This window comes from Notechis scutatus, chromosome 2 (genome assembly GCF_049901735.1).
Source record: "Notechis scutatus isolate UNSWTSFEM ecotype Mainland chromosome 2, rNotScu1.2, whole genome shotgun sequence".
Classification (NCBI taxonomy): domain Eukaryota; kingdom Metazoa; phylum Chordata; class Lepidosauria; order Squamata; family Elapidae; genus Notechis; species Notechis scutatus.
Window position 1 is genome coordinate 166,186,712 of NC_142010.1, and position 16,112 is coordinate 166,202,823.

At 39.2% G+C, this 16,112-nt stretch overlaps 1 long non-coding RNA gene across 1 annotated transcript in view; it reads right to left on the bottom strand.

The window, feature by feature from the left end:
* The window catches only part of LOC148132387 (uncharacterized), a 131,063-nt gene that overhangs the window by 99,861 nt on the left and 15,090 nt on the right, over window positions 1–16,112 (bottom strand). The window lies entirely within an intron of this gene.

The window sequence follows — 16,112 nt, forward strand, 5'->3', positions numbered from 1 at the left end:
GCAGTGGTAACCTTCTAAGAGTATCTCTCCCTCCCTTTGTCCCCCACGCAACAAGCCTGTCCCCAGCTCCAAGCATCTCAGGAACATCAAATACTGCTTTTTTCCTGTCCAGGCGCAGATTATCACCAGAGAGATTATCACTCTATTGCCCCTTTGTGGAGGCTTCCTTTGATGCAAGAGGAAGGCTCACATGGAAGGGAGTGAGGGTGATAGATATGTGGGGGATGCTTAAAGAAATGCCTTGCCATTTTGGAAAATGATTGGTTTTTGAAGCTTTGGTGGGATATCTTTAACCAGTTTAACCTGCCACACAATCAGCTCCAATCTTGCTGGCCTTTATAAAGGCTGTCAAGACTGGTTGTTGCCTCAGATCTCTGGATCCTGATAGGTTGGAGGCCCTATCAATGATGTCATTTCTGTTTGGGTTGTTGCCATTTTATTATTTTATTGTTGCTTGTTGGTTTATGTTTTGGGGTTTTTAACTTTTTTGTTATTAAGTTCTGCTGAATTGAAATCCTGAAAGAAGGACAGCCACAGGTGCTATAAGTGCACAACCTTATAATAAGAAGAAACTTTCTGTCAGTGAGAACAATCAACCAATGGAACAGCTTGCCCTCGGAAGTTGTGGGAGCTTCATCACTCGAGACTTTCAAGAAGAGATTGGACTGCCATTTGTCAGAAATGGTGTAGGGTCTCCCGCTTGGGTGGGGGGTTGGACTAGATGACCTACAAGGTCCCTTCCAACTCTGATTATCTGTTATCTGTTAAAACTGGAAATATCTCTCCATGCTTTTTTACCTTGTAAAATTAAGCACAATTTATTTTTGCCTGAAAACTTGAAGGGGCAGATTGGGGAGAAATCATCAGAAAATCTATGCAATGGCTATGTCTATACCAATTTAAAACCACATAATCAATTTTTGCCTGAGAGGTTGATAAATATTTTTAGATTTTTCTTTTTAAAAATACATACAAAACCTGTACTGGATTTAAAAAGACCTATCCTGCCAAAATGGTTAGTGTAATGAAGCAGGCTTTTGAGAATCTGCACCTCCTGTTACTAAATCAGATCAAAGGCTAGAACCTCAGTTAATATTTTAATTCAGAACTTTACTTGGAACTTTCTAAAAGAAGAATCCAAATTATTTATTGTTCCATGAATTGCCACAAGCTTAATTCTGAAAAGATTATTCTAAGTTTGAAATATACGCCCTCCCTCAAAAAAAAAAAAAAAAAAAAAAACACCAACAACCCTTCAGCATATGCTTCAAGTTGTTTTTCACATTAGCAAGACATCTTATATTGATTAGATGAAAATCAATTGGCAATTTCTCAAGAGCTTCCTAGTGATTTCAGTCTAACAAAGCTAAATATATAATATTTCAATAAATTGATACTCAAGAAATTATTGCTATATTCAGCATAAGATATGGGGCATTTTATCTTCTAAGTTCTTGGGATATGTTGTAGATCATTGGAAACAAGTGAAAATTTCTAGATGCTTAGATTTGTAATCAACTATTCCAGGAAAAGTTTCCTCAGTTGTTTATGGGCAGAAATACAACTATTTATAAATTGTGCTTACAGGTAAGAGGAATGACGTGATTATGGCTCTTGGCTTTTTCTTTCTTTTTACATGAACTACTTTGTAGAACCCACATGGCTCTAGAGGAAATGCTATAAAAGAGAAGCCGCCTCTGCAAAGCCATTACGTACTGCTTATCGCTTATGACATTGTTGTCTTCACATGAAGACCTTCCAACATTATGAATCAAAAAGCATGACTCTATCTAGAAAGCAAATTATTTGTGTCTCTCTATTCTTAGCCTGTTCATAGCCAAATTTTAATTTTCTGCTGAATGCTTATGAAAAAAATTCCAAACATCGACACTCAATTTCAGCCAAGAAAGCAGTAAAGGAATGAAAAGTTGGAATGACAAATCAGTGAGAGAAAAAAAACTCTAAATCTTCATCTTATTCTCCCACTACCTATCTGAGTTTGGCATTGATATGAAAGGATAAATTTTCCATCTGGAGATGAAAAACGATAATTTTCAAAAGCTGCATTGGAATTCAACTACATGTAGTCCTCGAACATGACCATAACTGGGAGCAGAATTTTGTTGTCATTACAATCGTAAGTTGAAGCACTCACATGACAGGACCCAATTTTATGACTTTTTACAGTAGTCATTGTTAGGAATATGAGTCACCTAACAGCTATTTGGGTTAGAAATATATAAACCAGGATAAATATTTTAAAACTGTAACTTTAAGAAAATGCAAAACTGTAATTAGGTGTGGTTTCTCAAACGGCCATAAGATGGAGCCAGAAACCTGGTTTGTCTTAGTCTGAGTCTCAGAAGAGAGTGTGAGTGTATCTCTGTTTCCTTCTGTTGGAAAGTATTGCCGTTCCTCCATTTCTTCTAATTGACTGATATTACTGGATTTAATGTAAGTCTGATACTGAACTGTTTTTTGACACTGGACTTTGATATTTGGATTATCCCTGGATTGAAAAACTGACTGATTTACCTATGAATGACTTTTGGACTGCTTATCTTGAACTTTGCTTAAACTGTCTGGAAGTAAAAACCTACATTTACTGTACAGTGTATCTGTTTACTGTGTGTGTATTATTGAAACACTTCTCTCAAATACGTCTCCCTGTATGCGCTCATTCTCCTAACAGGGAATTATCTCAATACTGGTTATGGGCCCAGGCCATACCAGGCTCAGATAACTGAGAGTTAGTGTGAATACACAGTACTGTATACAGACAGCTGTTTACTGTTTAATTGTGGGTTACTATCCTGGTAAAGATGGCACAAGTCACTTCAACAAGTCTATCACTGATAACCCGGATGGAACAAACTATGTTTCCTGGTCTATGAAGTGCAGTCTACTTCTGTGTAAAGAAGGTTTATGGAATGTAGTTCAAGACCCACCAGATGTAAATGCTTGGGATCCAGCTAATGAGGATGATGCCAAGAAGCTTGCTGACTTTAAACAGAACAACGAACGAGCTCTTTGTATAATTGGACTAACACTGACTGACCAGCAACTAGTCCATATTCATGGAGAAGAGTCTACTGCTAGGTGTTGGGAGAATTTGAAGAGGATTTATGTTTGTGACAGTGTAGGTGCACACATACATCTTACACGTAAACTGTTTAGAGCACGTCTTCTGAAAGGTGGAGATATGTTAGCTCATTTAAACTTCATGAAAAGAACTTTTCAGGAGCTACATGAAAAAGAACTGATATTTTCAGAGCTGCATCAAGTTTACATCATTCTTTCCACATTGGATGAAAGTTATGATGACTATGTATCTTCACTGGAAGTACTGCCCAGAGATAAACTGACATTGACTGACATAACTGGAAGATTATTAGAAGAAGCAAGAAGATGGCTGGATAGGGACCAAATGAGGAAGGAATAACCACAAGAAGAGGATTTATCTTCAACTGCCTATACTGTTAGGAAATGTTTTTCTTGTGGGGCTAGGGGACATATAGCTACATTCTATAAGAAGGAAAAACAACAGAATACTGGCAAACACCAGAAGGCTAAGAAGAATGTTAGTTTAGCTATGTCTAGCAATTCAACTGTAAACCATGATTTGTGGGTTGTTGATAGTGGAGCATCGCAATGCATTACTAAAGATAGAAAAAGGTTTGTAAAGATGTCCACGAGTAAACAATATGTATCATTGGCAAATGGATGGAAGATGAACGCATCAGGTGAAGGTACTGCATATTGTTCTTGTATAAACGAACATTTAACTATGTTATATGTACCTAAACTGAAATTTAATTTATTATCAGTAAGAGCTTTAGTTAATCTTGGTTATGTAGTAACCTTTAGGGGAGATAACTGTATAATAGAGAAAGAGGGCAAAAGCGTTACTGCTACTTTAAAAAATGATTTATATGTGATACATGATGACCAGTTGAAGATGGCTAACTCAGTTTATAACAATGTTAAGCCACATGATGAATGTATACATTTACTACATAGACGTCTAGGGCACATTAATTTCAAAATGCTCAAACAATCTGTTGAATTGTCAGAGGGAGTAAAATTGAAACCCTGTAGCAAGTATTTAAACTGTAATGCTTGTAGCCAAGATAAGAGTAAGGTTACTCCAGCAAACAGACTAAATGGATTTAAGACCAAAGAAACTTTAGAGGTTGTGTTTGCTGACATAATTGGTCCTAAGAAACCAAGTTTAGGAGGTGCCTGTTATATTTTGAGTACTATGGACCATTACTCACGATATGGTTTCTGCTATCTTATGAAAAACAAAACAGAAACATTCCAACATTTCTTTAACTGGCTCAGGTTTGCTGAGAGAAAAATGAAAAGTAAAGTAATTACTTTAGTAACTGATAATGGGACTGAGTTTGTTAACAAAAGATTCCAAACTATGTTGAAATTAGCTGGTGTTGAGCATAAACGTTCTGCATCTTACAGACCACAACATAACTCATTTGTAGAACAAAGAGGGCAAACATTACAAGCCATGGCTCGCACTATGTTATCTGATTCAGGTTTACCTGAAACACTGTGGGGTGAAACCATAATGTGTAGTAACCATGTTTTAAACAATGTAGTTAATACAACAACTGGAGAATTGCCATTCACTCGTTGGCATGGCAGAAAGCCAAATTTAAGTTATCTACACACTTTTGGAGCTCCAGCATGGGTGCATATTCCCTCACAAGTAAGACTGAAAGGGCAACATAGAGCTAAGAAGTTATTTTTTGTGGGTTATGAGGCCAACCATAGAGCATTTAGATTTTGGGATCAAGGCACAGCTCATGTTTACTGTAGTGCTAGTGCAAAATTTCTTGGGCATGTTGGGTGGGATAAACTGGAACAGGAATCCAGCAATGATATTATTATTGACACCCAAATAGTCCCTAAAGATGATATCAGTAAACAACAAATAGCCATTAAAGAGGAAGAACAGGAGGAAGTAGGAGAACAGGCACAGGAGGAGGTAGAAGAACAGGAGCAAGTGGCACAGGAAAGTCCACCAGTTAGCCCTGTATTACCGAGACGTTCAACCCGAGTAACATGACCACCTGATAGATATCAAGCTAGTGTTGTATGCCAAGTGAATACAGTTCCTAGTAACTATAGTGAACTAAAACTGTATCCTGCTAAGGATCAGGCTGCTTGGCAGAAAGCAATGGATAAGGAACTGGAATCATTTAAAAGACTGGAGGTATATGAAAACGTTAAGTTACCACTGGGTAAACATGCTATAGGATGTAAATGGATATATAAATTGAAGACAGGTGTAGATGGGACTGTTACCCATAAAGCCAGGTTAGTAGCACAAGGGTTTAATCAGACAGCAAATGACTATGATGAGGTGTTTGCACCTAGTCTGAAGGCTACTACATTAAGGGCAGCATTAGTGTGGGCAGCTAAGGAGAAACACATTGTAAATCATTTGGATGTAGAGACAGCATATCTGCATGCACCATTGCAACACACTATATATTTAAAGAAACCTTTAGGTCTCAAAAATGATAATACTGATAATAATGATTGCTGGAAATTGAAAAATGGGGAATTACCTCAACAGTCATTAAGTAAATTATATTATTATAAATCCAAATCATGGGGTTATTAAGTGATTCACATGACTAAGAAGGCAAACCTCTCTTTGCCTTGTTATGCTTTGTGAAGCCTGTGGTGTTGCACGAGTTGAGTCTTGTAATGGAAGTCTCTCCCTCATTCAGGACACTTAGAGAGTTTCTCCCAACATGGCTTTTCACGTGCTTTGTGAGGTGTGAACCCTGCATAAAGCCTTTCCTACCCCCAAGGCATTCTCATTGGGGTGGGTTCTCTGGTGCTGCATCAAGTTTGAACAATCCCGGAAACTTTTCCCACTCTCTCCATATTCAAAGATGTGTCTGCTGTGTGAGTTCTCTGGTGACTGACCAGATGAGAGTGTTGACGAAGATTTCCCCATGCTCATCCCAAAGGAATGGCTTCTCTCCTGTATGCAGGGGTGGGATTCTACTGGTTCGGACCGGTTCTATAGAACCAGTTGTTATGATTCTGTGCAGTTCAGAGAACCAGCAAATCATGCCCCTGGCTGGCCCCTCCCTTCTCCATCTGCCCCTCCCCTCCCAGTCAGTCCTTATTGCGCATGCGCAACATCGTGCGCACGCCCAACATCACTAACAGCGTTCTCCCCCGTCCAGTCACTCCTTGAGGTATTTCTTTCTTTTTTTCCCCCTCCTGATGATCAGCTGTTCCGATGATCAACTGTGCCGGGATCCCCCTTGCTGTCTTACTGCTTCACCCAGGAGGCTTCCCTGAGGCCCAGGAGGCAAAAAGAGGCATGAGGAGGGGTAGATGCGCCCCCCTGCACTCCAGTTTTTGCCTTCCTGGGGCCCCAGGAAAGCTTCCTGGGAGCAAAAACGGGCCCCCCAGGAGGCTTCCCCGAGGCCCAGGAGGCAAAAAAGCAAACAAACCGAGGAGGGGGTGCTGCAAAAAGAAAAAAGAAAAGCCACGACCACCCAGTCATATGGCCACACACACCTAGCCATACCCATGGAACTGGTGGTTAAAAAATTTGAATCCCACCCCTGCCTGTATGGATTCTCTTGTGCATTAAAAAGTGAACTTGCGGTGAAATTTTCCTGTTTGCTTCTCTCCTGTGTGAATTTGCTGCTATTAGTTCAGAATGCCAGCTAAAGGTCTTGCTGCATTCAATGTATTTATGAGGCTCCAATAAAAGAGAGTAATTATAGCTCAGAGTTGAAATGAGAAGTCTTTGATGTTCTCTGAGTTTGGTTGTTTTCTTGGAGAACTTTCATTACCCAAATTAGGTAGCATCCTCAGTACCATTTACAGGGATTCTCTGCCATAGATGAGACCTCAGTTTCAGTATTAAGGCTTGTGTTCTCTTGGGTGGTCTCTCCACTTTTAGCATAATTACATGCTTCTAATCCCAAAGGAGTTTCGGTTGTGGAGATGAGACCTTGGAGAATCTTAAAAACTCCTGGTGGATTAGCTGTTTCAACCTATGATTGACCGAAGGAACAGCTTTGCCGGTGTTGCTTCTCAAGGGCTGAAATGATGAGGCTGGAAAAGACTTTGGAGGTCTTCTAGTCCAACCTGCTCAAGACAAGAGACATTATACCAGGAGTGTCAAACTGGATTTCTTCGAGGATCAACATTGTAGGATCAACATTTTGTGGGCCAGCTGGGGGCGGGGGAAATGGGACAGATGTCCCCTGCAGCACTCTGCCAGCCAAAATGAAGAACGGGGGAGGGGGGGGGCTGCAGGAGGCCTCCCCGCGCTGTTTTCAGCCTGGACGGCCTCCTGCAACACTTTGCCAGCCAAAACGGAGCACTTGCCGCCCCCCCCCCCGCGCCCCATTTTTGCTAGCAGAGGTACCGTGGGCTGGTTCTTTGCTATTTCCAGGTCAGCCACGCAGGGCAGAATTAAGCACCTTGAGTTGGACACCCCTGCATTATACCATCCCAGTCAAATGGTTGTCTGCTCTATTTTTGAAAACCTCAGTGAAACATCTACAACTCTGGAAAGCAAACTATTCTCTTGATTAATTGTTCTCACTATCAGAAAATTTCTCTTTTCTTCTAGTTGGATTTCTCTTTAACAAGATTTCACCCATTACTTCTTGTCCTGGTGCTTTGGAGAATAAGTCAATCCGCTCTTCTCTGTGACTTCAAGCACTTGAAGTTATGTCATCACTAATTCTTCTCTTCGATAAGCAGACATACCTAGCTCCCTCGACTGTTCATCATATGGTTTAGCCTCTAGACCCCAAACATCTTTGTTGCTTTTTTCTGCACCCTTTTCTAGAGTCTCAGGCTCTCAGCATCTTTTTTGTATCATGGTAAATAGGTTTGTCTGGATAAAATCTCTTCCTGCACATTCTCTGAATCATCCCTTTCAAGAATGTCCTCATCATATTCACTTGGGGTTGCACAATTTCCTTGAAAAACACCAGGTAGGAAGGCTAGCAAAATAACAAGTCCTTTAAGTGTCCAAAGAAACATTTTCTTAATTTACTACAATAAGTTTCTTTCATTTTGAAAACACATACTATATTGCAATTAATGAATAAACAATGATAGAAAAGCCTTAAGAGAATGAATTTAGCTCCTTCTTTCAGTTTTATTCCAGATATCACCTTGAGAAACTTAGCAACTCTTTCAACACCCTCAAGACAAGCATATATTAAATAGCTGTATGAGAAAGGTACCCATTGGCCTAAGGAAGGCATACTGCTCTGATTGAAGCATAAAAAGGGAATTTATAAATACACAGTAAATGTCCTCAAATGGTTGCAGTTCAAAACAGACTGGAATTAAAACTTTGGAGTTTAATGAATAGTAGTGTGTAAAAAAATAATCCTGTACCACTACCTTATCTGTTTTCCTTATGCGTAAAAATATTCTTTATTTTAACCAATAACATCTCTGCCAAGTATTTGCAAACTGAGGTGAAGGCAGGATTCACATTAAAGTACAGAGCAAAGGATAGAGGTAGGGAATCCCTGCTTCTGCTTTTAATTTCTTCCCCAAGTGTCTTCTACCCTGAGTTGTATGCTACATATCTGGTTAGTAGAGTGAGAAGAAAGATGGAAGAGAAAAGCGGGTCTTATATATTTTGTATGTCATTTGCTCACGTTGTAGCTAGTGCAAAAGAAGTCATAATTTCTACTCAGTTTTCAAGCCACGCCAAAAATTGGACTCCTTCCCATTTCTGACCAGAAAAACTAAGAAGAAAGGATGTGTTGCTCAGTGAAGGCTTGCTAAGTCCTACCACCACACCATCCTGCCATATTCTGCAAAGGAAACTGCCACTGGCCAGACAAAAGCACAGAAAGAGTAAGTAAGAAAAAAAATGGTTCAGTGAGGTGGTCAATGAATTTGCCATTAATGATGAACAAACCCCACCATATATCAGGTAAAAACAACAGTACTATATTAGGTGGAAACCACTTTTTTTTGGGGGGGGGGGAATGGAGAAATGAATCTCCTACCTATGGATCTCATAAAAGTCTTCTCTTTCTGAAGTGTCTGGGAGCACAAGGGAGCACAATCCCTCTTCTGATTCCATCCACAAGAAATCCTACTTTCAGTAAGATAGATGTGGTCATGCTATGGTAGCAACTTAAAATAGCTTTCAAATAACACACACACAATATTTCTATATTAAAATATAGAATGTATTTATTCTATATAGAATATTAAAATATTTTATGTAACTATATACAGTACACAAGGATGGGCAATCTGTGGTCCTATAGATTTACTCAAGTGCATCTTCCACTGGTTGAAAGTATAACACAAATTTTAAGATAAAATTTGGAACTTCTTGTATAAAATGATGGAATAAGTAGTTCAGTCATGGATGATTAACAACTGATAAATATATAAGCATGTTAGTTTGACAATGTGTAGACTGATATAAATTGTGAGTAAATGACTACACAAAAGATATGTAACCAACTGACACACTGTATGGATATAAAATGGAAGATGGTTTTATGTTTTTATATTTTGTATGTGTGTGTATGTTTTTAAAAATAAAAATTTTTCTTAAAAAAAAATTCTGTCAATGCTTGTAGAAAAAAGGCAGAGTCTGGGGCAGAGTCAAGACAGGAATCAGCCTGGAGTTAATATGTGCCCACAAATGATCCAAGTCCTCCACCACCACCTGTTATGGTTAGCCAGCAGCAGGTGCAGACGGCTGAGGAGAGTGAGGACTCAGATGAGGGGCCAGGACTATTAGGGAGTGGACTGCTGCCTTCAGAGATTGTGGGGGCTGGCAGCAGCGATGAGGAGTTTCCCAAGGAACCTGTGCCAAGTGCGCGTGCGTGCAGGGCTGCTCGTAGAAAAGAGCAGCTGCAACAGCACGGGCGACTTGGGAGTAAGGTGATGGCCCTCCTTCAAGAAGATAAAAGCCAGCTGTGAAGTGAACGTACTTTGTAGGAAGCAAAAACGTTTTGAAACTCCAGCCTCGTGGACATTGCAGTATCTTAAGATTGAAGAATCTTGTGTTGTAACTATTTCTTATCTGTTATTCTTGGCAGCCTCACACAGTTTTGTCAAGGCTTGTGCTTATCTAAGTTAATTAGTTAATTGCAGCAGACTTTTAACTGGGGACTTGTAAGAATCATTAAAAAGCAGGCATGATATTCCCTCTGAAAAAAAAAATCGGGCCGGCCAAAAGAGACCCCCACTGCGCACCAAGAAATCGCTGCCCAGCTCCCCTTCCTGCCGCCAGCTGCCTCCGCTGCACTCGCCACCGCCACACCGCCCGCCCGGGCTCGCTCGCACCGCCCGCCGCCGCACGCTCGCTTCACTGGCTGGGCTCTGCTCTTCGCACCACCCGCCGCCGCGCACTGCTCGCTGGCCGCCCGGCCCGCCGCACCGCCGCCGCTCGCACCGCCTGGCCGGGCTCGCACCGCCGCACGCCGCCGACCGCCTGGCTCCGCCGCACCGCCGGGCCGCCGCACCGCCTGCTCGCCCGGCCGCCCGGGCTCTGCTCGCGCGATTCCCAAAAATTGGAATTCGATTTTAATCGGAAGAATATCATGTCTGTAAAAGGTTTCTGTTCTTTCGTTGGTGTTTGTTTTATTGGAAAAGGGTTTGGGTCAGAACACCAACACCACCCAGAACTCCATTACTTCTTATCTAGCATCAATTTAGTTCTGTTCATTAGTTGTCTACAGTCTTGTGTACAGGCATGAAAAATAAATCAGCTTAACTGGAACTTAATGTGTGGTCTCAATTCTTCATGCCTGACAATGGTTGCTACCATTTATTGTTCCACAACTTCTGGAAGACTAAATCCCCATTATTGGGATATGATAGATCACCATTTACTTTCTACATTCCCTTGATTTTACTCTTAAGTTGAGCACATACTGAGAATTTAGAATGTGTTGACATAAGGACCCAGAAATGGTAAGAAGCTATCTTAGAATGTGTTAGGTCTGGAGAAGGGTATTTAAAAGATTTCCTGACATAAATCTGTCATCAACAATGGAATTACTCTATGCTAAGTTCATCCAGAAGAAAGAATCAAAACCAGTTACCAGAGAACCAGCATTTTTTTTTTTTCAGTACATGGAAGTTGTTAAAAGGTTTTAACCAAAAGTAATAGCTACCTGAAAAAAATACCTGTATAATGGTACATTTCCAGCCTCAGCGAAGAATTGTACTATGTAACTTATTTTTGAGGTCCATCATTACAATTGCATGATCTCCATTAGAATGCTATGTAATATCCTTGGTTCCTGTTTGCTACATGACTTCAAGGCCATTTTCAGTGTTTCAGCTCTTCACTGATCAATTACAAACATACAAAACGAAAGGACAGAAACTAAAAATAGAGGTAGGCTCAGCTTAACAAGCAAGCAATAGGTAGGCTCAACTTAACAAGCAAGCATTCAAGAGAGTTTTCCTTTGCCATCTGCAAAGGAACCGGCAAAATTTTAATCCTTTTCTAGGCATGGAACAATACATGTACACAACGGAAGATAATGCTTTTTAAATATTTACCTTTTAACTTTACCTACTTGCAAAGAATGGCACAGAAGTACAGCCATTTAATTAAACACATATTTTATTTATATCTAATTGAAGTATCACCAATTGCTACCCGAGGTAACATATTAAAATGTAACCAGAATGCTTTGCTAGTTTATTCTAAGCAGTTCCCTCAGCTATGCTAATTGTTATGACAATTTTTTTAACCTTTCAAATAAAAAATATGCTAGCACCAATAGGCATTAGGATTATAAAATTACATAGGATAAAATAGAAAAAATAGGTAAAATTGCATTGTATAAATGATTTACATTTTAATTTCAAAAGGTTATTTAATTTCCATTTCTACTTTCAACCAGTGCGTGGATCTGTGGGTTTTATTCATGGACAGAATTGGATTTAAGTAAAAAGGTATGTTGTGGTAGGGTTTCTCAACCCAACAATGATGTGGGTTGATGTATGGACTTCAACTCCCAGAATTCCCTACCTAGCCAATGCATTTTAAGATTGCTGAGGTTAGAAACACTACTCTAATGTCAAACTTTGGGACTAGGAGCAGGAAGGCCTAACCCTTTAGCCTTAGAGCCTCTTTGGATGACTGGATGTCTCTCTGCTCAACATACTCTATGAGATGTTATAAAAAAATTAGAAAGTACATCTAAGAAAATAAAAACACAATACAGGTATTCCTCGACTTATGACCACAATTAAGCCTAAAATTTATGTTGTTAAGCAAGACATTTGTTAAGTGCATTTTGCTCCATTTTGCAACATTTCTTGCCACAGTTAAGTGAACCTGGCTTCCCCATTGTCTTTGCTTCTCAGAAAGTTGCAACAGGTGACCACATGACCTCAGGACTGTGCAACGTCGTAAGTATGAACCAGTTGCCAAGCATCTGAATTTTGATCACATGATTATGGGGAGGCTGCAAAGCTTGTAATTGTGAAAAATGATCAGAAGACATTTTTTGCAGTACCGTTGTAAGTTTGAATGGTCACTAAGTGAACTGTTTTAAATCGAGGACTACCTATAATCTAATAAAACTGCTATTATACTGGATATACTGGATTGTGTATTGTTTTCTCGTCCTCCCAGTGATGGGGAATCCACAAACAAAACTATTTACCAAAGATTTTTTCAAACATTTTCAGTTTCTTCTCTTTTTCCATCTAAAACTCTGGCTAAATATATTTTAGGGTCCAGTCACCTTTTTCCAGGGGTGGGATGCTACCGATTCTGCCTGGCTCTATAGAACCGGTAGCTCTGAAGAGCAGCAGACACTGAACCGGTTCTGTCTTTGCTGCTGTTTGGCCCACCCTCCTGCCCGGGCTCTTACCTGTCCTTTATTTCCTGCTTTTTCAACCTCAGCTGTTTTGCGCAGCACGGCTGAGATTGAAAAAGCAGGGGAAAAGAGGCTTTTCAAATGCTGCGCACCTGCGCACAGCGCTTTTCAGCTGTCCGGGCGGCATAGCTTAAGGCAGGGGTCTCCAACCTTAGCAACTTTAAGCCTGGAGGACTTCAACTCCCAGAATTCCCCAGCCAGCAAAGCTGGCTGGGGAATTCTGGGAGTTGAAGTCCTCCAGGCTTAAAGTTGCTAAGGTTGGAGACCCCTGCCTTAAGGTTTTTTACATGCGCGCACAGCGTACGTGCATGTGAAGTGCACCGTGCATGCAAAGCGCACGAGAAGTGCGCATATGCATTCAAAACATAGTCACCGAACCGGTAGTAATACCAGTAGAATCCCATCTCTGGCTTTTTCCCCACTCTCTCCCCACCTACCTTCTGTAGTATTTTGCTTAATGAAAAGATTATGACCATCCCACCAACTTGCACATTGTTGTGTGATAATCGTTGGTCCAATGCAGGTTTTGTTTTACTATGAACTTTGCAGTATTTCTTGTAGCCAAAATGGCATTTTTTAAAAAAATTGTGACTAGAGCTTTTGGGAGAATCTGCTCAGGAGGGCAAGTTAATTAAATTGATATTGAACTCACTGCTCTTTAGGCACACATAAAAAATGGGAGATTCACATATGCACTTTGACACAAAGAAAATTAAATCATTTCTTTTTTTTCTTTTTTTTTTTGAAAGTTTTATTTGGGTTTTCACAAAAACAAAATACAAATAAAACATCTTTTTTGAAAATAGCATGGTCCCAGGTTATCACTTCTTCATACAGACACCAAACTCAATTTCATGCTCATTTTTATATTCTATTCCATATCTTATTACCGTTTTATATTTTCTACATAGTTTTTCCCCTCTTTTAATTTTCTCAACTTTATTTTAATTATCTCATCTCACTCAAATCATTATATTTATACTTTTGTCTGTCCTGTTTCAATTTCATATTATCTTTTCTTATTAAACAAATTTTTCCCTGTAGTTACCAATTGGAGTATGACACCTTTATATCTTTTAATTTTATCCATTCAAACTCTTATTTAAGCTTCAATGTATACCTTTAAGATTATAGCATTCAATATAATACATAACTTCCAATCGAATTCTGCTTGGTACATTCTTAAAATACACACTATATTCTTAAAAAGAAATATATATATGTAAATAAAGCACACATTCCATTCCAATTCAATTCTATCATTAATATTCATTAAAATCTTAACATCTTTAACATTTCTTTTCAATTAAATATTATACTTCCTTGGGAATACTTATAAACTTTCCATAGTTAATTCTTTTTTTCCCATATTTCTCACTTATATTTTTATAAATCATTACTAATAATTAAAAATGTTCCCATTTAATTCTCTCAGTCATTTTAATTCATTTATTACCAAACATTCAACTACATTACAGTAAATATTTTATCCATCATTTTAATTATATTTTCTAAAATTATTTCTGTTTATAATATAACAATGCTATCTTATGTGCCTTTGCAGAATCCCCTTTGCAATTAAATTTTCACCCATTATCTCTAAACAAGCTTATGGTTAATCTTATATCTTTTATCTTAATCTTATATCTTTTCCGTTTCTCCATTTCTTGTTTCTGTCTTTTACAACTTCTTTTCCTTGTCTTCTTTCCCCTCTTCTTCTCCCTCCCCTTTTTACGCCCTCGTCTCTCTACTTCTAACTCTCTCATCTGTAATCCACTTTTCTGTTGCTTTCTAATATTATACTTATCTTTCAAATTATTCTTCTTCTTTTTGGTTGTTTTTTCTAGTCTTAAACATTTCACTCTCTTTCCCCCCTTTTCTCCCCCCCCCACTTACAATTATTTGATCATTAAAGATGGCTTCTTCTTTGTCCCAATCTTCTTGTTCTGCAAGCGTTTCTTGTTGTTTCTCATAGTTCCAGATCTCCATTTCTAAGAATTGAAATATGAAGCCAAAAGAACCTTCTTGCGCATCTCCATTTTTTAAGTTCCATTTTCAGTTCTTCTAAGAGTGATACCATTTTAAAGACTTTTAAACAACCACCCGGTTAATTTTAGTCATCCAGATGCAAAAACCAAAAATCACCAAGTAATGCAAATAACCCAAGGCTGTTTCTTTCTGCTTCTTTTTTCCACTTTCTCTTCCTGGGGCTCTATTATTTTGTTACCAAGTTTCAATTAAGATGTATCTTTGAGGAATCTTGTTGAAATTTCACTGTAAGTTCCTTTTAGTTACAGTTCCATTCCTTAGTTCCAGGCAGTCTCCTCCATTTTTCCAGATCCTGCCCTTTTATTTATTTTTTCTCCTTTCCTGCTTTTAAAAACTTTAAAATATCCAGAAATCTTTATTATCCGTTTGACTTTTATTTTCAGCTTAGATGCCTATTAATGTCAAAGTGGATTTTTTTCAGTTTCTTGCTTAAGTCTCTTAGCTGTCAGTATAAGGAAGGGAAGAAAAAAAAATCTAATCCTTTCCCTTCTCTCTCTCCTTCGCAGCTTCAAAATCTTCTTTGGGAACAATGTTATTAAATTTAAATTCCAGGGTACCTTATTTGTTGCTTTTGCTGTTTGACCCGGTCAACCAAAACTTTCTCTTCTTATCTTCCTCCTGCACATTCTTTTCCGGTCGAGTTCTTCTTTGTGGTGGCCATTTTTGACCGCTACAACCGCCTTCGGGAAAGGGAGTAATGGCCAGCTGGGGAGGAGAGATGCGGCTCTCCTCAACCCTGCAGGCAGTCTCCCTTCTTCACCACCTCTATGGGGTGGCTTAGCCCTGAAACCAGCCAGCTCGGGGCTCTCCAGCAGCGAGCACGGATCGAAGCCTCGCAGAGACGAGGTTTCGGTCTGTCGCTGAAGAAGCTTAAACCGGAAGCCCCCGAAAATTAAATCATTTCTGATGCTTGTCTTCAATTTGTTATTATATAAATGAATTGAATTAAACTATACAAGTTTCTAACCAATCCATTTCATTCTTGGCCAGCAAATTAAAGTGTTCTATTTCCTCCTTCCATACCATTAGCATTCAATTGCAGAGTTCAAAAGCGATGAACATTGAATACCACTCTGAATAATGTATGACGTTAGAAATGGGGCATTTGATCACTCAGTCTTAGAACAGGCTGTAGATAGTGAAGTTACTAAAGAGAATTAATCT